A 24,084-nucleotide genomic window follows, 5' to 3' on the forward strand; every position below is an offset into this window, starting at 1 on the left:
AGAAATTTTGATCGGAAGAAGACTCCATGATATCTGCTCCAGCTTCGTCTTCATAGTCATCATTACTGTCAGGGTCGGAGTCAGTGTCGTCGATGATGATGTAGTCTTCGGGATGGTCGTCACCTGCTAGCGCAGGGTCTCCCATGAATATGCCTAGCTTCTTCTTCAGATCTTCATTCTTATCCAGTAGTACTGCAATTTCCTCTTCATATCCATCACGTGTATACTTGAGTTCCTCTTCTAGCTCCATGTTCGTGGTCATCACCTTCTTCAAGTCTATCATGTTGGCGCACATCTGGTTCTCCTGATGACTAATGTGTTGGTTTAACTCTTGGATGTAGGCTGCAATGGACTTGTCCCTCCTGGTGCTCATCATCTCCCATTGCTCATCTCGGCATCCACATATCTGGTAGATGGTGTCCTTAAGATCCTTGTGGTAAACTTCGCCGACGCGTCCCATGGCGATGTGAGCTGCCATGCTCTTTCCTAGACTCCAGGTTGGTGCATCAAAGGAAAACTCTATGGGATCAGTAATTGGTGTGAATGTCCTTCCTGGAACATATACTCGAATGTTCCATCGCTCCTCTTCCGGTATGGTGGCGGTGTAGGTCCCGGTGAAGCTTGGTATTCTGATGTTCAGGTATCTAATGGCCTCCTTCAAGTGTCGTCCAAAAGGGGTGTCTTCATCCGGTTGAGCAAACTTGTTCCTTGGTCCGCCATCTATAGAGTGGAAAGTGGAGAAGAGTTAGAAATGAGTAGAGAAGAGTGACCTAAGGCTTATCTTAGTGGTCGCGTCCTACAGTCAGCGTGTGCTCTGATACCATCTTGTAGCGATCCGACCTCAAACGGTCAAATCTCTGTGCATAAGTGTCATCCTTGGATCGGTAATGCTAACACACACAATACTTGAAGGATTTATAACAGAGTTCAATCACACACTTATTACATCGAATATCTCAAAATAGAGTACTTATTACAATAATATGGCTGAACGCCATCTAATGAAGATAACAACGGAAGGCTTCGAAGGTTAAATGAGTTCATCAACTCCAACGGCATAGCTGCGTGCAAGACAACGACCTAGCGCACCTTACTCTTTGTCTGAAAAGTTTGCAACATAATACATTGCAGCCCAAAACGGGCCAGCACATGGAATATGCTGGCAAAATAACACTGTAGAGCAATGAACAAGTAGCAGCTATAACTATATGCATATTTTGCTGGTGGAGGCTCTATGGTTATTTTTGCAGAAAGCTAATTTTTCCCTACAACAAAGGAATATATTGTATTTAACTATAAAGTTTATTGAAAACACTGAGAACGGTAACCCCATCTCAATCCCAAATTAATAAATCATTAACCCAACAAGTTAATCAAGTAAAATGATGAGATCAACATAATAATTCAAGTACGAGATACTCAAGATGTCCATAACCGGGGACACGGCTAACCATGATTAGTTTGTACAATCTGTAGAGGTTTGCACACTTTTCCCCACAAGACTCGATCTCCTCCGTTTGATTTCTCGCACTGCATGATGTTTGAGAAACGGATGACCGAGACACAGTCTTTCAGAAGCATTAGCCCTTTCGACGGGTAAACCGTACCACCTACATCCCCTACATCTGCTAGTTTACCATTGAAAGAGGTCACGCAAAATACTCAACTATGCCAGAGCCCATAATGGCTTGTGGCTACACACGGAAGTTTCTAGCATGAATAATTTTATGATCCCTTTGAGCCTGGGTGGCGGACCGTAGGATGATCACACGGATTCCCTGGGATCTCCTTGGACAACACTAGATTACCCCAGGTGCCCACAAACAATCCACCTAGATGTGTGTTAAAGTAGCCGCCTTAAATAAACTGTTAGTTCATAATAATACTCACAACTGTCATGAATCACTCAAACCAAACCACGTCTATGAGCATAGCGTAGCAGTATAAGCATAACGTAGAAGTAACTCCCAGGGTTTGAATGAAAAGGGCAATCGGTACTACCTCAACAGCTACTTCCCAATACCCACATGTTAAACAGTTCCTACTCATGCAATGTTTGAGGGTTTGAAACTAATGCATAAAAACTGGGTAATAAAGGGGTATGATCAAAGTGTTACTTGCCTTGCTGATGATCTGAAAACCCTAGTGACTCGTAGTAGCACGCTTCGCACTCCGGAAACTCTATCGTAAACAAAAAATAGCATACATAAGCACTCAAGCAATAGATGAAAGGGTAAAACTCAAGAGAAAAGATCCAAATCGAAAGTACAAGAGAAGAGCTTCGATTTGCAAAAAGAATCAATCAAATCGGAGCTACGAAACTCAAACTATGGTCAAAAGAAGTTCAAATTCAAATCTGCTTGCAACCAAATTTTAAATTATCAAAACCATGTTCAAGTTGGTTATCTGGAAAGAGGGGTCCGAGACGAAGATTTTGGCATTGCTTTCACTGGATTTGGACGAACAAACTAAAAGTTGCTAGCGTTTAAAGATCAGGGGCTAATCTACGATGAAAATAATCACGGATAGGTCCCTGGCTGAAAATAAGAATAAAAGACAAAGGCCATCGAACGAATGGTCGCTATCAGGGACAAACGAGCGAATACATTCGCTAACAGAGACATTCGAGTGAACGTTCGCTAATTAGCGAACTCAAGAAAAAAACCGATCTAATGAAAACCTAAAAAAACTGGGCGGCGGTTTTGGCAGTTTTATCGGTTCAACAAAAAAACCGGCGGCGGCGAGATCCGGCGAGATCTCTGGTGTCGGCGGGCAACGGCGAGGTGGGGCGGCACTATGGGGCGGCGGCGGCGACGCGCGCAGCAGCAGCAGGCGGCACGGGCTTGCGACGGTGGCGAGCGGCTGCGGCGGTGGTGGGACGGGGTGGAGGCGGCGGTGGGGCTGCGGTATTTAAGGAGAGGAAGGGGTGGCGGCGCCTTGGGGAAGGGGCGGTGCGAGGCGGGGTCCGGCTCGGACTTCCCTCGGCGTCCGTGCCTTGCACGACGGGAGGAATGCGACGGCGCGGGAGTGGGCCGGCCTGCTCGGCTGCGCTTCGACCCAGTTGGACGGGGAAAGTTTTTTTAAAATAAAATTCTACGTGAATAAAATTCTAATAAAGTATAAAAAATTCCAAAAATTCCAAAAAAAATTCATCGTCTAAATAAAATATTTAGAACAAGGTGAACATTTTTCTAGCCTAAAAATGCAATTTTGAAAAAGCATATTTTTCTAATTCAAATAAAATCTCAAGTAAATCCAAATAAAATATATATTTGATTTAAAAAAATCCTCCAGTATTCCTCTCTTTTTGAGGAAGTCATATTATCTTCTCTCTTTTATTTTTAATATTGGAAATATTCAGAGAGAAAAATATTAAAACCAAATTGGCCCTCTTTTCAAATTTGAGAAAATTCAAATATGAAAATAAACGAAATCTCCAACTCTCCCCTTGGGTCCTTGAGTTGCTTAAGATTTCTAGGATCACCAACAAGATGCAAATAAAATATGATATGCATATGATGACCTATGTATAACATCCAAATTGAAAATTGGGATGTTACAAACCTACCCCCCTTAAGATGAATCTCGCCCTCGAGATTCGGGTTGGCTAGAAAATAGGTGTGGGTGGTCTTTCCATAGATCTTCTTCTCGCTCTCAAGTGGCTTCATCCTCGGTATGGTGGCTCCACTGAACTTTGCAAAACTTGATAACCTTGCTGCGTGTAACTCGGCTTGCAAACTCGAGGATCTTCACGGGTTTCTCCTCGGAGGTTAGGTCATTATCTAATTGAATTTCTTCCAGGGGCACGGTATCTCTTAGAGGAATATCAGCCATCTCAGCATGGCACTTCTTCAATGGGGAAACATGAACACATCGTTAACTCCTGACAATCCTTCTGGTAACTTCAACTTGTAGGCAACTTCTCCCATACGTTCCAGAACTCGGTACGGTCCTACAAATCTCGGGGCTAACTTTCCCTTAACTCCAATCGTTTAACTCCTCAGAGTGGTGACACATGAAGATATGCTCGATCTCCAATTTCATAGAATACCTCCTTGCGTTTGGTGTCGGCATAACTCTTCTGCCTGGACTGAGCTACCTTTAGTCTATCTCGAATCAACTTAACCTTCTCTTCAGACTCTTTGATCAGATCTGGTCCACACAACTGACCGTCTCCAACTTCATCCCACATTAACGGTGTCCTACATCTCCTCCCATATAAGGCTTCAAAAGGTGCCATCTTCAAACTAGCCTGATAACTGTTGTTGTATGAGAACTCTGTGTAAGGCAAATTGTCATCCCAACTAGATCCATAATCTAGCGCACAAGCTCTCAACATGTCCTCCAAACTCTGATTGACTCTCTCGGTCTGTCCATCTGTCTATGGATGAAAGGTTGTACTAAACTCTAGCCTAGTACCCAAAGTCTGGTGCAATTGATTCCAAAACTTCGAAGTAAACTGTGTTCCTCTATCTGATACGATGGTCCTCGGAACTCCATGCAGACATATGATCCTGGTCATATATATCTTGGCCAACTTTGCACTCATGTAGGTGGTTTTCACTGGGAGAAAGTGAGCTACCTTGGTCAAATGATCAGCTACTACCCAGATTGAATCATATCCCGATCGGGTCCTGGGTAGTCCGGTAATGAAATCCATGCCAAGCTTGTCCCACTTCCATTTGGGTATCGGCATAGGCTGTAACAATCCTGCTGGCTTCTGATGTTCTGCCTTCACTCTCTAACATACATCACATACTGCTACATACTCGGTAATATCCTTCTTCATACCTGTCCACCAGAAATGTTCATTCAAATCCAAATACATCTTGTTGTTTCTGGGGTGAATCGAGTATGGCGAGTCATGAGCTTCCTGAAGTATTAACTTCCTGATCTCCGCATTATTGGGCACATAAATACGATCCTCAAACCATAAAGTCTCGTGCTCATCCTCACAAAACCCTTGGCTTTTCCCTTGCTCATCTTCTCCTTTATCTCATCGCTTTCCTTATCATCCTTCTGAGATTCTCGAATCTTCCCCAATAACATAGACTGAACCTCCATTGCCGTAACAAAACCTCTTGGAACTATCTCCAAACAAAGTTCCTTAAGATCATCAACTAACTGCTGCGGTAATCCTCCGCTTATGAGGGTATTGGCATAACTCTTGCGGCTCAAAGCATCTGCTACGACATTTGCCTTCCCTGGATGATAATGCAACTTCATATCATAATCCTTTATGAGCTCCAACCATCTCCTCTGCCTGAGATTCAACTCCTTCTGCGTGAAAATGTACTTCAAACTCTTGTGATCTGTGTGCACATCACATCTGTTTCCAATCAGACAATGTCTCCAGGTCTTAAGTTCATGCACTACGACTGCTATCTCCAAATCATGCGTGGCATAATTCAACTCGTGAGGTCGAAGCTGTCGTGAGGCATATGAAACAACTCTTCTGTCCTGCATCAGTACTCCTCCAAGTCCTAAGCGAGAAGCGTCGCAATACACTTGGAAATCCTTGCGTATATCTGGAAGAATCAACACTGGGGCTGTAACCAAAAGTTTCTTCAACTCCTGAAAACCGGCCTCACAATCTTCGGTCCATTTGAACTTGGTGTCCTTCTTCAACAACTCGGTCATGGGTTTCACAATCTTGGAGAAATTCTCAATGAACCTCCTGTAATATCCTGCGAGTCCCAAAAAACTGCGGATCTCTCCAACTGAGGTGGGTGCCAACCACTCAGTGACGGACTGAACCTTGGTAGGATCTACTATACCTTCTCCTAATATAACATGTCCAAGAAATCCAACTTCCTTCAACCAAAACTCACACTTACTGAACTTGGCATATAGCTGATGTTCCCTAAGCTTCTCGAGAACTAAGCGTAAGTGTTCCTTGTGTTCCTCTTCATTCTTCGAGTACACCAAAATATCATCAATGAACACCACTACAAACTCATCCAAAAACTCCACGGACATCTCGTTCATCATGCTCATAAAATAGGCAGGGGCATTAGTCAGTCCAAATGACATGACCGTGTACTCATATAGCCCGTAACTTGTGGTAAAAGCTGTCTTAGGTATATCCTATTCTCAGATCTTCAGCTGGTGGTATCCTGATCGCAGATCGATCTTGGAGAATACTTTAGCTCCTTGCAACTGGTCAAATAGATCATTGACCATCGGTAGTGGGTACTTGTTCTTGATCATCACTTCATTCAAGGCCCGATAATCAACAACCATTCTCAAAGATCCATCCTTCTTCTCAACTAAGAGCATTGGGGCTCCCCACGGTGATGAACTTGGTCAGATGTAACCTTTCTCCAACAACTCCTTAATCTACTTCTTAATTTCCTCCATATCATTTGCGGGCATCCGATATGGTCTCTTCGATATTGGTCCGGTGCCTGGCAACAGCTCAATCAAAAACTCTATGTCTCGATCTAGCGGCATGCCTGGTAGTTCCTCTGGAAATACATCCGGGTAATCCTTCACAACAGGCACTTCTTCCTGAACAACTCCCGAGAGAGAATTTACTTGGGTCCTCCTTAGCGCATGCCTAGACACATACTTGATCCTTTTTCCCTCTGGGGTGGTGAGTAAAATTGACTTAGTAGTACAATCAATGTTTCCTCCATACTTTGATAACCAATCCATGCCTAATATTATATCCAATCCTTGGGACTCCAAAATTATTTGGTCTGAGGGGAAAACGTGGCTACCAATGGTTAAGGGTAACCGATCACACCATCAGCTGGCCATATACTCTGCTCCTGGCAAGCTTACTAACATGCGTGACCTAAGGGCTAAGGTTGGCAACTTAAACTTGTCCACAAATCCCCTTGATACGTATGAATGCGATGCACCAGTGTGAAAAAGAACGAGTGCAGTAAATGATTTAATCAAAAACTTACCGATCATTACGTCAGGCTGATCTTCAACCTCCTCCACGTTGATGTGGTTCACCTGACCGCTGGTGAAGGGATTGGGCTTCTTCCCAGAGTTTCCATTTCCATTGCCATTCTTCAACTTTGAGCTATCATTGGCATAATGTCCAGTCTTCTCGCACTTGTAACAGGTAACATGGGTCAGGTCCTTCTTGGCGGGCGTTGTTGGGTTGGGACGGTTCTGGTTGCTGCTTGCTCCATTCCCGTTTCCATTCTTAGGCCCACTATGGTTATGTGAGCTTCCTCTATTATGCGTATGGCCTCCATGGTTATGGGTGTAACCTCCGAAGTTAGGGGTAAAGTGAGGCTTCTGCTAAGCTCCAGAATTGTACTTCCCTTGTCCATACTTCCGTTTGCGGCTCTCTATCTGCTGTTGTTTGCTTTCAATCATAAGGGCCCGGTCTACCAACTCCTGGTAGTCAGTGAACGTTGCCACCATCAACTGCATACTCATCTCATCAGTCAGCCCTTCCATAAACTTCTCCTGCTTCGCGGCATCTGTGGCCACATCATCTGGGGCATAGCGGGCTAACTTGCTAAACTCATCCACGTACTGCCCCACAGTACGACTTCCCTGGCATAAGTTGCGAAACTCACGCTTCTTCATATTCATTGCTTCTGTAGAGACATGGGTTGTGCGGAAAGCTTGCTGAAACTGATCCCATGTGACATTGGCTATGGGAAAAATGGCTGTGTAATTCTCCCACCATGAGGCTGCAGGTCCATCCAATTGATGTGCGGCAAACAGCACCTTCTCAGCATCTGTGCAACCTGCGGTGGTCAGCTCCCTTCCAATCCCGCGGAGCCAGTCATCAGCAACAATCAGCTCGGTGCTACTAGGAAACACCGATGGATTCAACCTCAGAAAAATGGGCTAAGTTGTCAACTGGAGGAGGTGGTGGTGGGTTGTTGTTGTTGTTGTTGCCTTAGTTCTGGACTAGTAGCTGCATCAAGGCATTCTGCTGCTGGGTGAGTTCCAGTGGGAAGACAAATCCGGGGTCACGTCTCGGAGGCATCTGATAGGTTTTAGAGGGGAGAGATTAGAATAGAGTGGGGTCTAAGGAGAAAATCACTACCCATATGCACATGAGACAAACACAATCATATCATACCACTCAATTGAAACAAGGGCATACAATCGATCTAGCTACCATTACAAAATACTCGTACTATTCTATATACATGGGGGAAATACTACTGATAATATGGCGGTCAACTAGAAATTTTGATCGGAAGAAGACTCCATGATATCTTCTCCAGCTTCGTCTTCATAGTCATCATCATTGTCAGGGTCGGAGTCGGTGTCGTCGATGATGATGTAGTCTTCAGGATTGTCGTCACCTCCTGGCGCAGGGTCTCCCATGAATATTCCTAGCTCCTTCTTCAGATCTTCATTCTTCTCTAGTAGTACTGCAATTTCCTCTTCATATCCATCGCGTGTAGACTTGAGTTCCTCTTCTATCTCCATGTTCCTGGTCATCACCTTCTTCAGGTCTATCATGCTGGCGCACATCTGGTTCTCCTAACGACGAATGTGTTGGTTTAACTCCTGGATGTAGGCTGCAATGGACTTGTCCCTCCTGGTGCTGATCATCTCCCATTGCTCATCTCGGCGTCCACATATCTGGTAGATGGTGTCCTTAAGATCCTTGTGGTAAACTTCATCGATGCGTCCCATGGCAAAGTGAGCTGCCATGCTATTTCCTAGACTCCAGGTTGGTGCATCAAAGGAAAACACTATGGGCTCAGTAACTGCTATGAATGTCCTTCCTGGAACATGTACTCGAATGGTCCATGGCTCTTCCTCCATTAAGGTGGCGGTGTTGGTCCCGATGAAGCTTGGTATTCTGATGTTCAGGTATCTAGTGGCCTCCTTCAACTGTCGTCCAAAAGGGGTGCCTTCATCTAGTTGAGCAAACTTGTTCCTTGGTTCCGCCATCTATAGAGTGGAAAGTGGATAAGAGTCAGAAATGAGTAGAGAAGAGTGACCTAAGGCTTATCTTAGTGGTCGCGTCCTACAGTCAGTGTGTGCTCTGATACCATCTTGTAGCGATCCGACATCAAAGGGTCAAATCTCTGTGCATAAGTGTAATCCCTGGATTGGTAATGCTGACACACACAATACTTGAAGGATTTATAACAAAGTTCAATCACACACTTATTACATTGAATATCTTAAAAGAGAGTACCTATTACAATAATATGGTTGAAGGCCATCTTATGAAGATAACAACGGAAGGCTTTGAAGGTAAGATGAGTCCACCAACTCCAACGGCATAGCTGAGTGCAAGACAACGACCTAACGCACCTTACTCTTCGTCTGAAAAGTTTTTCAGAAGCATGATGTTTGAGAAACGGATGACAGAGACACAGTCTTTCAGAAGCATTAGCCCTTTCGACGGGTAAACTGTACCACCTACATCCCCTACATCTACTAGTTTACCATTGAAAGAGGTCACGCAACATACTCAACTATGCCAGAGCCCATAATGGCTTGTGGCTGCACACGGAAGTTTCTAGCATGAATAATTTTATGATCCCTTTGAGCCTGGGTGGCGGACCATAGGATGATCACACGAATTCCCCGGGATCTCCTTGGACAACACTAGATTACCCCAGGTGCCCACAAACAATCCACCCAGATGTGTGTTCAAGTAGCCACCTTAAATAAACCCTTAGTTCATAATAATACTCACAACTGTCATGACTCACTCAAACCAAACCATGTCTACGAGCATAGCATAGCAGTATAAGCATAACATAGAAGTAACTCCCAGGGTTTGAATGAAAAGGGCGATAGGTAATACCTTAACAACTACTTCCCAATACCCACATGTTAAACAGTTCCTACACATGCAATGTTTGAGGGTTCAAAACTAATGCATAAAAACTGGGTAATAAAGGGGTGTGATCAAAGTGTTACTTGCCTTGCTGACGATCTGAAAACCCTAGTGACTCGTACTAGCACGCTTCGCACTCCGGAAACTCTATCGCATACAAACAATAGCATACATAAGCACTCCGGCAATAGATGCAAGGGTAAAACTCAAGAGAAAAGATCCAAATCGAAATTACAAGAGAAGAGCTTCGATTTGCAAAATAATCAATCAAATCAGAGCTATGAAACTCAAACTGCGGTTAAAAGAAGTTCAATTAAAATATGCTTGCAACCAAATTTTAAATTTTCAAAACCATGTTCAAGTTGGTTATCTGGAAAGAGGGGTCTGAGATGAAGATTTTGGCGTTGGTTTCACTGGATTTGGACGAACGAGCGAAAAGTTGCAAGTGTTTAAAGATCAGGGGCTAATCTGTGATAAAAATAATCGCGGATATGTCCCTGGCCGAAAATAAGAATAAAAGAAAAAGGTTATCGAACGAACGTTCACTATCAGGGACAAACGAGCGAATACGTTCGCTATCAGGGACAAACGAGCGAATACGTTCGCTAACAGAGACGTTCGAGTGAACGTTCGCTAATTAGCGAACTCGAGAAAAAAACCAATCTAAACCGATCTAATGAAAACCTAAAAAAACAAGCGGCGGTTTTGGCGGTTTTACCGGTTCAACAAAAAAAAACGGTGGCGGCGGGCAACGGCGAGGTGGGGCGGCGCTATGGGGCGGCACCGTCGGCGAGCGGCAGCGCGCGTAGTAGCAGGCGGCGACGGCAAGAAGTGGCGGCGACGCGGGCTTGCGGTGGCAGCGGCTGCGGCGGTGGTGGGACGGGGTGGAGGCGGCAGTGGGGCTGCGGTATTTAAGGAGGGAAGGGGTGGCGATGCCTTGGGGAAGGGGCGGCGCAAGGCGCGGTCCGGCTCGGACTCCCCTCAGCGTCTGTGCCTCGCACGGCGGGAGGAAGGCGGCGGCGCGGGAGTGGGCCGGCCTGCTCGGCTGGGCTTCGTCCTAGTCGGGCGGGGAAAGATCTTTTTTTTAAAAAAAAAATCAGCCCGAATAAAATCCTAATAATATATAAAAAATACTAAAAATACCAAAAACAATTGTCACCGTCTAAATAAAATATTTAGAACAAGGTGAACATTTTTCTGGCCTAAAAATGCAATTTCCAAAAAAGCATATTTTTCTAATTCAAATAAAATCTAAAATAAAATATATATTTGATTTAAAAAAATTCCTCCAATATTCCTCTATTTTTGAAGAAGTCATATTATCTTCTCTCTTTTATTTTTAATATTGGAAATATTCGGAGAGAAAAATATTAAAACCAAATTGGCCCTCTTTTCAAATTTGAGAACATTCAAATATGAAAATAAACGAAATCTCAAACTCTCCCCTTGGGTCCTTGAGTTGCTTTAGATTTCTAGGATCACCAACAAGATGCAAATAAAATATTATATGCATATGATGACCTATGTATAACATCAAAATTGAAAATTGGGATGTTACATCTTTTCACAAAAGTCAGAGAATTTAGCAGTCATACATCTTTGAAAGGTAGCAGGTGCATTGCATAAACCAAAAGGCATATGTCTATAAGCATAAGTTCCAAAGGGACAAGTGAAAGTGGTCTTTTCTTGATCAGGTTGAGAAACAGGTATTTGTGAAAAACTAGAATATTCACCAAGAAAGCAAAAATGTGTGTGCTTAGATAATCTTTCTAACATTTGATCAATAAAAGGCAGAGGGTAATGATCTTTTCTAGTTGCTTTATTTAATTTTCTGAAATCAATTACCATTCTATAGCCTGTAACAATTCTTTATGGAATTCGTTCATTCTTATCATTAGGAACAATAGTAATACCTCCTTTCTTAGGGACACAATGAACAGGACTTACCCATCTACTATCAGCTATAGGATAGATTATACCTGCTTCCAGAAGTTTTAATATTTCCGTTCTTACCACTTCTTTCATCTTCGGATTTAACCGATGTTGGTGATCAACAACGGGTTTAGCATCGGGTTTCACATTAATCTTATGCTGACATAGAGTGGGACTAATGCCCTTTAAATCATCAAGAGTATATCCAATAGCAGCTCGGTGCTTCCTTAGAACTTTCAATAATCTTTCTTCTTCATGTTCTGAAAGGTTAGCACTAATAATAACATGTTATATCTTCTTTTCATCATGATAAGCATATTTTCAAAGTGTCGGGCAATTGTTTTATTTCAAACACATGATCACCTTTAGGTGGAGGAGGACCTCCTAGAGTTTCAATAGGAAAATTGTGTTTAAGTAGAGGACATTGTTTAAAGAATATCTCATCTATTTCGTTTCTTTCATGCATATGTAAATCATTTTCATGGTCTAGCAAATATTGTTCAAGTGGATCAGTAGGAGGCACAACAATAGAAGCAAGACCAATTATTTCTTCCTTACTATGCAATTCTTTTTCATGATGCTTTCAACTAAACTTGTCAAAATTAAACTCATGAGACTCATCACAAAAACTAACAGCAATAGTTTGTTTCTCACATTATATCTTAGCATTAACGGTGTTCAAGAAAGGTCTACCAAAGATAATGGGGCAAAAGTCATCTTGTGGGGAACCAAGAATAAGAAAATCAGCAGGGTATTTTATTTTCCCACACAAGACTTCAACATCTCTAACAATCCCAAGTGGTGTGATGGTGTCTCTATTAGCAAGTTTAATAGTGGCATCTATTTCTTCTATTTCAGCAGGTGCTATGTCATTCATAATTTCTTGATACGAAGTAAAGGGAATAGCACTCACGCTAGCACCTATGTCACATAAACCATGATAACGGTGATCTCCTATTTAACTAAGACTACATGCATGCCCACAACGGGTCTATGTTTTTCCTCTTTATTAGGTTTGGCAATTCTTGTAGCTTCATTGCAGACGTAAATAACATGCCCATCTATATTTTCTTCTAGGAGATCTTTAACCATAGCAACACTAGGTCCTACTTTGATTTGTTCATCAGGTTTGGGTGTTCTAATATAACTTTTGTTAACCACAGTTGAAACCTTAGCATGTTCCCTTATCCTAACAGGGAACGATGGTTTCTCAATATAAGCAGTAGGAACAACTGGATCAACATTATAAAGAATAGTTTCTTCTTTGGCTAGTATCCGTTCTTTAATTTCTTTTTTAATAGGTGGGTGATATTTAAACCATTTCTCTTTTGGGAGATCAACATGAGTAGCAAATGATTCACAAAAGGAGGCTACTATCTCAGAGTCAAGTCCATATTTAGTGCTAAACTTTTGAAAATCATCGGTATTCATAAAAGATTTAACACAATCATAATTAAGCCTAATACATGACTCTTTACCTTTTTCGAATTCCCAATCTTTAGAGTTGTGTTTAATTCTTTCCAAAAGATCCCACCGGAACTCAATACTCTTCTTCATAAAAGAACCAGCACAAGAAGTATCAAGGATGGATCAATCATTATGAGAAAGCTGAGCATAAAAATTCTAGATAATAATTTATCTTGAGAGCTCATGATTGGGGCATGAATATAACATTGACTTCAGCCTCCCCCGAGCTAGAGCGATACTTTCTCCTTCATGGGGCCAAAAATTATATATGTAATTCCGATCACGATGAACTAGATGCATAGGATAATTTTTTCGGTGGAACTCCAATTTCAATCGATTCCAATTCCAAGATCCAATATCATCGCATAACCTATACCATGTCAATGCTTTTCCCTTCAAAGATAAAGGGAAAAAATTATTCTTAACATCATCTCTGGGTAAACCTGCAAGCTTAAACAATCCACAAATTTGTTCCACATATATCAAGTGCATATCAGGATGTTCGGTTCCATCTCCTGCATAAATATTAGATAGCAGTTGTTCTATCATACCCGAAGGAATATCATATTCAATATTTTCAGTAGGTGCAGTAGGTTGAGGGGTAGCTAATTATGGTTCCGGTCAAGGTGAAGATACCCCGAATAAACCCCTCAAAGGATTGTTTTCCATAGTAGCAAGTCACAATAAATTTTAGCACACTATATAAATGTTTCCTTACCAAAGGTGCTTCACTCCCCGGCAACGGCGCTAGAAAATAGCATTGATAACCCACAAGTATAGGGGATCAATTGTAGCTCTTTTCGATAAGTAACAGTGTTAAACCCAACGAGGAGTAGAAGGAAATGACAAGTGGTTTTCAGCAAGGTAATGTTTGCAAGTGTTGAAATTGTAAGTAGCAGGGTAGTTTGATAGCAAGGTAATTTGTAACGAGCAAGTAACGATAATAGTAGAAAAAGTGCAGAAAGGTAGCCCAATCCTTTTGAGGCAAAGGACAGGCCAAAACGGTCTCTTACAATAAGCAAAGAATTCTTGAGGGTGCACGGGAATTTCATCTAGTCACTTTCATCATGTTGGTTCGATTTGTGTTCGCTACTTTGATAATTTGTTATGTGGGTGGACCGGTGCTTAGGTTGTTCTTACTTGAACAAACCTCCTACTTATGATTAACCCTCCCGCAAGCATCCACAACTACAAGAAAAGTATTAAGAATAAATTCTAACCATATCATTGAACTTTTGGATCCAATCGGTCCCTTTTGGAATAGCACATAAACTGGGGTTTAAGCTTTTGTCACTCTCGCAACCCATCATCTAATTGCTACTTCACAATGTATTCCCTTAGTCCCAAATATGGTGAAGTGTCATGTAGTCGACATTCACATGACACCACTAAGGGAATCACAACATACATACTATCGAAATATCGAACACATATCAATTTCACATGATTACTTGCAACATGGTTTCTCCCGTGACCTCAAGAACAAAAGTAACTACTCACAAGTGATAAACATGCTCAAGATCATAGAGGTAGTAAATAGCATAATGGATCTGAACATATAATCTTACACCAAATAAACCATATAGTAATCAACTGCAAGATGTAATCAACACTACTAGTCACCCACAAGCACCAATCTATAGTTCCGGTAACAAGATTGAACACAAGAGATGAACTAGAGTTTGAGATGAGATGATGTTGTTGAAGATGTTGATGGAGATAGCCCTCCCCAAGATGGGAGAGTTGTTGGTGATGATGATGACGATGATTTCCCCCTCCGGGAGGGAAGTTCCCCTGGAGGAATCGCTCCGCCGGAGGGCAAAAGTGCTCCTGCCCAAGTTCCGCCTCGAGATGGCGGTGCTCCGTCTCGAAAGTCCTCCCCTTATTTTTTTTCTAGGTCAAAATGACTTATATACTAGAAGATGGGCACCAGAGGTGGGCTTTGGTGAGCATTACCCACTAGGGCGCGCCCAGGTGGGTTGTGCCCACCTAGTGGGCCTCCTCTGGTACTTAAATGCTCCAATATTCATCATATATTCCATTAAATTTCTCCGTGAAGTTTCAGCTTGTTTGGAGTTATGCCGAATAGGTAGCCTGATGTAGCGTTTCCAGGTCCAGATTTCCAGCTACCGGAATTCTCCCTCTTTGTGTGTGCCTTGCAAATTATGAGAGAAAAGGCATTAGAATTACTCCAAAAAACATTATTATGCATAAAAACATCATAAATAACATCAAGAAAACATGATACAAAATGGACTTATCAGCTGGTAATGCATCTCAATGGTTCATAGGTCCGTGCCAATATTCACATCACAACTGTAGACAAAGTTGTGAGAAGGTCTACAAATAAAGAAAAATATATAATTGATCGATGTTGTTTATAGGCATGGCTCCATTTCCTGGGCACGGTGTTCATTTGTTGGCAGCTAGTTTCACGCAACTTTGTAGCCAAGAAAGAGGTGTATGGAGGACATCATAATCCGATCATTTTGTGCAGTTCCACTAAAATCGAGCTGATCATCCCTATTTGCAAAGATATCCAATCAGTGTGATTACAATAATAGCGGAATTGGATGATGAAACATAACACACACAAATAGAAGTTGATCACCTCTGCGATCTCTCTTTAGGACTAACTAATTGTTGAAGAAGATTAGGCACGGAGTTGGATGAGGAGTATAACAAAACCAATCTCCCTTTCTGCTGTCCCATAGAAATGTAAAAACGTTCCCTGTGTGACATTTTGGTGGAACTGCACAAAACACTCTTAAGAAAAAACTGATTTGTGTAGTTCACCAAAATGTCGCAGTAGCAACGAGGTGAAATGGATAGCCCTGTTTGCAAAAAGAGGTAGAAAGGAAACAATTACTGTCCAATAACAGGAGTTGAAGACACATATGCCGACAAAAAAGAAGCATATTCCATGTCATAAGGGAAAGATAACAACAGGTGGTTTATCAAAAACGGTTTGAGGACGAGATTGCAAGATGGAAACTACGCTGGCCGAGATACGTTTTAAGCAAAGAACTAAAGAAGATCCACATGCAGTATTTTCCACATGTAGCAACATGGGAAGATGGGCAGTGGAACAAGGCCGGAGGAAGCTGTACCTGAGGGTCGTCGGGATGTAACTAGGAGGGCGTCGGCGGCCGGGATCTTCCATACTACGGAGTGAGCAAGTGGCGAAGGCCCTACCACGTCGGAGCTTGGTCAGAGAGAATGGTGGGTGCCGTAGATCGAGGTGTGCTGCCTCGACGCCATCGAACGGAGAAACGATGCACATCCTCCCTTTCCGCCGGCGGATGAGATGCGACCGGATCAGTGACCTACGGTGAGAGAGAGAGGCCACCGCCGCCTTGTGTGAGATAGTGTGACAAGAGACAAACCTCGGTAGGCAGGCTCCATCGTTTTATATTATGTACATTCCATTGAGGAATATAACTTTATTTAATATGAACATGTCAAGTCGAACTTTGTTCTATCTACGCATGGTACACGACCCTCCTTCGAGTAAACAACCACTACACGCGTCAAATTATCATGTGGGCTACCGTTTCGTACAGAAATGAACTCCACCATGTACCTGCGCAGGTGCGGTCGGGAATGAGATGTGAGTACGTGTGTTGTGCATGCACCTCTTCTTTACGTGGAGATGCATGTGGGTGGGTGTGAGAGAGATGGTTTGCGCGAAACAGAGGCAATGTGTCGATGATCTCTCAAACAAAAAATGTAGCATGTGCAATGTGTGAAAAATAGAGTCATGGATATGTGGGTGCGATCCACGAGAAGACAGTGGAGGGATCATAGGCGTGAGATAGCAATAGAATCGAAAACAGGGATGAAGTATGTGGGTGCGCGATCGATAAAGACTGCCATCAATTTTGTGTTTGCCCACGTCAAAGATACAGGGCGGCTGGCCTACTGGAATATGAGAGGGCAGAGGTGCAGTTTGTCTCTGTGGCATGGATACCTACCTAAAACATTTGACTATCGGTGTGTGGGGGTGAGGGGGCAGAGACCTTACTATAGAGAGGTAGATCGACTGGTATATGTGTGGAGAAGGAGAGAGACCTAGATATGTATTGAGGGAGATCGGTGGGCATCCATACATATGTGTAGCAGAGGAATAAGGTTGGGAGAGAGACAAAGGTAGAGTGTCGGAGGGTTGGTGGTGGAGTTGCTTCTCACAAATGGTGGGAGAAGCCTGCTAGACAAACGGAGGGTATGAGTGCAATATCAATAAGAGAGGGGATGTCCGCCTGTCTATGCATGTCTGTGTGAGAGACGGGTCGGTAGGTATGCAATGATGATGAGGGGGACAATATGGTTGTGGTAAGCAAACGCAACTACATAGGAAGATCAATTGTCGTGTGTCGGATAAAGGGAGAGACATAATCAGTGAGGTACGTCGATCAGTGCGTGGGGAAAAGATTTATAGTCGACGTAGCTATATGTAGGGAGATCGGTAGGTATACGTGCATGCATCTATTAGAAGCAAATAAGGTCCGGAGAGACGAACAGTGGGAGAGAGGTGCGGCTATGAGGTGGTGCAAGAGGCCTACTATATCGAGGGGGAGGAGTGTGCGACTATGAGATCAATGAAAAGAGGGGCGGGGAGTTTGCACCTGCGTGGAACCGTATTGGACATAGGGGGGCATGGACGGTGAGAAGAGAAGAGGGGAAGTCTGTGATTGTGGTAGGCACACTTGGCTAGACAGGTACATCGACCGATGTCTGCCGGAAAGAAGGAGCCGGGGGGCCTACACACACCGTGGGTGAACGACCTAAAGAGAAATAACGAATGTGCGCGATGGAGGGGACACTGAGGGAGGGTGAGAGGGGGGCGGGCGTGTGCATGCACAAGAGAAAGTTAGCGCTAGCTACAAAGAGAATAGGATTGTGTGGGAGTAAAAGATGAACAGAGATCATAATTTATTATAAAAAAGTGGATTCGGATATTTGAAGAAGATGTCATAGTGTTTTAAACTGACGCATGCATGAATATATATAATGGTGATACACATGGTGTGGTTATGAACATGTTATACTACATATAATATATAGAACATTTATTTGAATTTGTGATAATGTGTGGCTTTTGCAGCTCAGGGCTAAATACTTGTCATAATGTAGGGGCGGGGCACTATACTTTGTGTGATAAACAAAATGTACGTATGAAACATGGTTTAGATTATGAAGATCTAGTTAGTACATCAAATGTACTATTATTTGGAATCAACATCAAGTGTATTCAAAATTTCGAATTCAAGTTCATATAGTACACATAGTTCATATCTATCTCTACAGTAATCATGTGGTGCGTTGTTAAGATAATACACGAATGATGGTTTAAGTTGGCAACAATAATGATTGTAGATTCTTATTCAAATAGAGAAACAAATTCAAATTTAGTTCGAATTGCACCGGTTGTATAGACATTTGGAATGCACTAAAATGTTCGTATGAGTAGGTTACATGCATTATACAGCCAGCGAAAAATTTAATTGGACACAACATGGACTCATAGCTTTGAATATCATATGTACAGTAAAACGGGACAAAACTCTCTCTTTGTGTGGGGCGAATAGTTTTATTATTTTTTGTTTTTTTCGTTGAGGGAAGTGCGAATTGATTTGGTACGTACATTATTACATGTTAGGATTGTCCCAAAAATTCAACCCGCGCCTTGTTATCCCAAAAATTCGGATATCGTGCTCCCAAAACTCGCGCCTTCACAACCCGTGCCTTGCTATCCCGAAATTACAACGTGTGCGAAAACTCCCTCCAGCTGCCAAACCCCGACACGCAAAATCCCCCTTCTAACCATGAGCCGAAAGCGCCGCTAGTTGAAATCGGTGGGGGTACTTTTGTAACATACCCTACATTTTGGACAAGCGCGTCCCTAAGTCATGGTTCCCCCATCCTATCGCCTCCTTTTCGCCATTTGAAATCCCAGGCCGCCATTACCTCTCTGCTCCAGCCACAAAACCCCACCCTCCTCCGTCTACCACCTCACCGCTGCCTAGCCAGAGCCTCTTCCCCGACGATGTCGTCCACCGCAACAGCTCGACGTCTCTCATCCAGCTCCCTGGATAAGGATCTGTCATCGATCTCGTCGTCCTGCCGGTTCAGCCGCCCCGTCCTCCACCTCCAAGGAGCTGCTCCGACGATTGCCTCGTCTATCATGACTGATCCATCCCCACAGCACTGCCTTAACCTGCTCCAATGGAATCGCAGCATCCTCATCGACTCCTCGCACGAAGCCGAAGCCTACTCGGCGCCACCAAAGAGGTTGTACACTCATCGCATCACACCTTCTGCTTAACTCGACCTCCCGGCGCCGACGATGCTCCATCGCGCACCCCAATGGTATGGCTACCTCAAAGCCGGCGCTACTGAACGGCGACATCTCCGTGGGGGCTCTCGCCCAGTGCGAGGCTCCCTTGGCGGCAGCGGCCATACCAGCCGGATCTGCCGCTACTCTGGCTCTCACTCGCTCGCGCTGCTGTTGCTGCTCCGTATCTCGCTCGCTCGCACTGTTACTGCTTCGTCTCTCACTCAGTCGCGCCGCTGCTCTATTCTTCCCCTCGCTCGTGCTGCTACTCTACTCTTGCTCTCACTCGCACTGCTGATGCCGGTACACTGGCTGCTATAGCTACATGAGTTGCTGCTCTGGCTCTAGTTCGCGCTGCTCCTCCAGGCGCTGTTGCTCCGACTGCTATCTGCTACTGTGTTCCCTGTCGACCGTCTGCTGATTTAGATCATTGTTTCTTTACTACTAGTGCTCAAGCGGCCTAAACTACATGTGAAGTGCCTCTCTGTTACCAATGTGTTCAGTTTCAACAGTAACATTTAGATTCCATAGTAAAATTAAGTTTCGACAGTTAAGTTTAGAGTCAACATATGTTACCTCATCTGTTGTAGTCAGGTTTTTTTGGTGATGTAAATTTTAGATCTATCACTTTTTGGTAATGTATTTCACATCATCTATTGGAGATGCTATTAGAACCCTGCTTGAGATTAGCGATGTCTGTCTTGTACAGCTTCAGCCTCAACGACTTACGGCTCGCCAGAGCTGCTCCAATGATGGAACCATCCATCACAATAGAGCAATACCCTGGACGCCATCTACAGACGCGCCAAATTTTCCTCCACACCTCCGACAGCCACCTCTGCCGCGTGATACGTCTCCAACGTATCTATAATTTTTGATTGCTCCATGCTATATTATCTACTGTTTTGGATGTTTATGGGCTTTATTATACACTTTTATATCATTTTTGGGACTAACCTATTAACCCAGAGCCCAGTGCCAGTGCCAGTTTCTATTTTTACCTTGTTTTAGAATATCGCAGAAAAGGAAAACCAAATGGAGTCCAATTGACCTGAAACTTCACGAAACTCATTTTTGGAAGGAAAGCATCCCAGGAGATTTGGAGTCTACGTCAAGGAAGCTTCGAGGAGGCCAAAGGTAGGGGGCGCGCCCACCCCCCTAGGCGCGCCCTCCACCCTCGTGGGCCCCTCGTGCCCCCCTGACGTACTTCTTTCGCCTATATATCTCCATATACCCTAAAATGATCGAGGAGCACAATAGGTCGGCAGTTCCGCCGCCATAAGCCTCCGTAGCCACCAAAAGCCAATCTAGACCCGTTCCGACACCCTGCCGGAGGGGGAAATCCCTCTCCGGTGGCCATCTTCATCATCCTTGTGCTCTCCATGACGAGGAGGGAGTAGTTCTCCCTCGAGGCTGAGGGTATGTACCAGTAGCTATGTGTTTGATCTCTCTCTCTCTCGTGTTCTTGAGGTGATACGATCTTGATCTATCGTGAGCTTTGCTATTATATTTGGATCCTATAATGTTTCCTCCCCCTCTACACTCTTGTAATGGATTGAGTTTCCCCTTTGAAGTTATCTTATCAGATTGAGTCTTTAAAGATTTGAGAACACTTGATGTATGTCTTGCCGTGCGTATCTGTGGTGACAATGGGATACCACGTGATTCACTTGATGTATGTTTTGGTGATCAACTTGTGGGTTCCGCCCATGAACCTATGCATAGGGGTTGGCACACGTTTTCGTCGTGATTCTCCGGTAGAAACTTTGGGGCACTCTTTGAGGTTCTATGTGTTGGTTAAATAGATGAATCTGAGATTGTGTGATGCATATCATATAATCATACCCACGGATACTTGAGGTGACATTGGAGTATCTAGGTGACATTAGGGTTCTGGTTGATTTGTATCTTAAGGTGTTATTCTAGTATGAACTCTAGGGCTGTTTGTGACACTTATAGGAATAGCCCAACGGATTGATTGGAAAGAATAACTTTGAGGTGGTTTCGTACCCTACCATATTCTCTTCGTTCATTCTCCGCTATTAGTGACTTTGGAGTGACTCTTTGTTGCATGTTGAGGGATAGTTATGTCATCCAATTATGTTATTATTGTTGAGAGGACTTGCACTAGCGAAAGTATGAGCCCCAGGCCTTGTTTCAACGCATTGCAATACCGTTTACGCTCACTTTTATCAATAGTTACCTTGCTATTTTTATATTTTTTAGATTACAAAAACCTTTATCTACTATCCATATACCACTTGTATCACCATCTCTTCGCCGAACTAGTGCACCTATACAATTTACCATTTTATTGGGTGTGTTGGGGACACAAGAGACTCTTTGTTATTTGGTTTCAGGGTTGCTTGAGAGAGACCATCTTCATCCTACGCCTCCTACGGATTGATAAACCTTAGGTGATCCACTTGAGGGAAATTTGCTACTGTCCTACAAACCTCTGCACTTGGAGGCCCAACAACGTACAAGAAGAAAGGTTGTGTAGTAGACATCAATCTCTTTTCTGGCGCCGTTGCCGGGGAGGTGAGTGCTTTAAGGTATATCTTTAGATCTTGCAATCGAGTATTTTAGTTTCTTGTTTTATCACTAGTTTAGTTTATAAAAGAAAACTATAAAAAATGGAATTGAGTTTGTCTCATACGCTTCACCTTTTTAATATCTTTCGTGAGTATGATGGAAAGGAAAATTGTGCCAAATTGTTAGAAGAAGAATGCATTAAAATGTTTGGCACTAAATCTTTGAATGATGAGCATGATTGCAATGTTGTTAGTACGAATTCCTTGAATATCTATGATGCTAATGATATGCAAAGCCACAAGCTTGGGGAAGCTATGTTTGATGAAGATGATATTTTCTGTCCCCCAAGTTTTGATGAGCAAATTTATTATGATGAAAGCATGCCTCCTATCTATGATGATTATATTCATGAAAGTGAATTTGGAGAGGTCATGACTTTATTTTGTGATGAATCCACTATTCTGGAAGAGGTTCCAATTGATTATGAGAACAAAGTTGCTATCTATGATGATTATTGTGATGACTTGTATGCTATAAAGAATAGTGATATCCATGAAAATTTTCATCATGATTTTAGTTTTCAATTGGATTATGCCTCACATGATAATTATTTTGTTGAGTTTGCTCCCACTATTATTCATGAGAAGAATTTTTCTTATGTGGAGAGTAGTAAATTTTCTATGCTTGTAGATCATGAAAAGAATGCTTTAGGTGCTGGTTATATTTTTGAATTCATTCATGATGCTACTGAAAATTATTATGAGGGAGGAACATATGCTTGTAGGAATTGCAATAGTATCAAGTTTCCTCTCTATGTGCTTAAAGTTTTGAAGTTATGCTTGTTTTACCTTCCTATGCTAGTTGATTATTGTTCCCACAAGTTGTTTGCTCACAAAATCCCTATGAATAGGAAGTGGGTTAGACTTAAATGTGCTAGTCATATTCTTCATGATGCTCTCTTTATGTTACAATTCTTATCCTTTATGTGAGCATCATTGAAATCATCATGCCTAGCTAGGGGCGTTAAACGATAGCGCTTGTTGGGAGGCAACCCAATTTTATTTTAGTTACTTGATTTTTGTTCCTGCTTAATAATAAATAATTCATATATCCTATGTTTATATGTGGTTTTATGCTTTTAGTTAGTGTTTGTGCCAAGTAGAACCTTTGGGAAGACTTGTGGAAAGTCTTGTTGATCATGCTGTAAAAAATAGAAACTTTAGCGCCCACGAGAATTGCTTCCATGTTTATTTGGAGAGTGCTATTTAGTTAATTCTTTTTTAATATGATTAATAGATAAATTACTCAGGTCCATAAATTTATTTGAGAATTTTATGAGTTCCATAAGTATACGTTTGATCCAGATTACTACAGACTGTTCTGTTTTTGACAGATTCTGTTTTTCACGTGTTGTTTACTTATTTTGATGAATCTATGGCTAGTAAAATAGTTTATAAACCATAGAGAAGTTGTAATGCAGTAGGTTTAACACCAATATAAATAAAGAATGAGTTCATTACAGCACCTTAAGTGGTGATTTATTTTCTTATACTAACGGAGCTTACGAGTTTTCTGTTAAGTTTTGTGTTGTGAAGTTTTCAAATTTTGGGTAAGGATTCGATGGACTATTGAATAAGGAGTGGCAAGGGCCTAATATTGGGGATTCCCAAGTCACCCCAAGGTAATATTCAAGGATAGCCAAGAGCCTAAGCTTGGGGATGCCCCGGAAGGCGTCCCCACTTTCGTCTTCGTTCATCGGCAACTTTACTTGGAGCTATATTTTTATTCGCCACATGATATGTGTTTTGCTTGGAGCGTCATTTTATTTTATTTAGTTTTGCTTGATGTTTGAATAAAATACCAAGATCTGAAATTATTAAATGTTAGAGAGTCTTCACATAGTTGCATAATTATTCGACTACTCATCGATCTTCACTTAAATCTTTCGGAGTAGTTTGTCATTTGCTCTAGTGCTTCACTGATATCTTTTAGAGCATGGCGGTAGTTTTATTTTGAAGAAATATGTGAA

Source organism: Triticum urartu, chromosome 7A, assembly GCF_056163025.1.
Source record: "Triticum urartu cultivar PI428250 chromosome 7A, HENAU_Tu73, whole genome shotgun sequence".
Classification (NCBI taxonomy): domain Eukaryota; kingdom Viridiplantae; phylum Streptophyta; class Magnoliopsida; order Poales; family Poaceae; genus Triticum; species Triticum urartu.